This window comes from Sinocyclocheilus rhinocerous, unplaced genomic scaffold (genome assembly GCF_001515625.1).
Source record: "Sinocyclocheilus rhinocerous isolate Xijiao unplaced genomic scaffold, SAMN03320098_v1.1 scaffold2290, whole genome shotgun sequence".
NCBI lineage: Eukaryota > Metazoa > Chordata > Actinopteri > Cypriniformes > Cyprinidae > Sinocyclocheilus > Sinocyclocheilus rhinocerous.
This window is the reverse complement of record NW_015659950.1, coordinates 122,181-123,297: the sequence shown is the minus strand read 5'-3', so window position 1 is coordinate 123,297 and position 1,117 is coordinate 122,181.

Sequence of the window (1,117 nt, the reverse complement as noted above, 5' to 3'; positions counted from 1 at the left end):
ACACTCGCTCAGTCCATCTCTCTCTCACAATACTCTACATAATACAGTGAGCTTTTAATACAGTAATACAATAAGTTTTTAATGAAGCAACCTTCATTACTAGTTCTAAAGTGACATTTTCGAATTAGTAATGGAGGCTTCAGCTCAGCTGCTAAACTGTCAAACTGAGATTTGAATATGTGGCGGAAGGAAGTAGTTCCGCACAAAAGGGTTTTTAAAGACACTCCGTTGTTGTTTTTCTTATATATTTACACTCGTGCCGTCGAACTGTTGTATAAACGCAATATCACTCGAGTACGAGAGCGATACCGGCTCTATATCAGCGGCTGTGATTGCCTCCGGCACTCTGGCCTCTGGCCTAATCACAGCCGCTGATATTGCTCATATATTATACGTTTATTTTAAATATGGGTTTTACACTAATACACTTCTTCAACATAGATTCACCACATTGGTACTTTTTTTCATTAGGCTTATATAAGTTATTTTAATAATCATAAACTTCAGACACTGAAGGTAGGTAAAAGGTGATACATTTTTAATGATTAATGTGTTCAAGAAAATATACATCAGAATAACTTGCATGCTATTTTCCATAACATACAGTACATTCACTGGAAATACACAAATACATTCACTTGGCCTACATATAGAAAGATTCACTGCTGATCAGCCAAACATCTTAAAGAAACTGTAAAACATGGCTATATACTGGAAACAAAGCAAATATGCTTCTGTGACGACCTCTGTCGTTACTTTGTGGAATGGCTGTAGGAGTCCATGGACTACCTTGATTGGCCGTCGTTTGAGACACCTGCTCTCTATCAGACGCTCCTTTTAAAAGAGGCCTCCGCTTGATCTAGAGGAGGGCTCCGGTTTTGGATATTTGGTTTTGTGACTTGTTTGGCTTGTGTTTGCTTTTGCACTCCAACACCCCAGTACACTACATCCCACCACATCCATACATTTCGCATTACACATTGGCATTACTGATGTTTCCAATACATAGTTGTTTTCTTTACGGTGTTCTTTACTTTTCCATTGTGATTGTAGCTTTTGAATAAATTATATTCGAAGCTAACCGTTTGGTTCGCGTGTGTCCTCTGTTTGTTGCTTC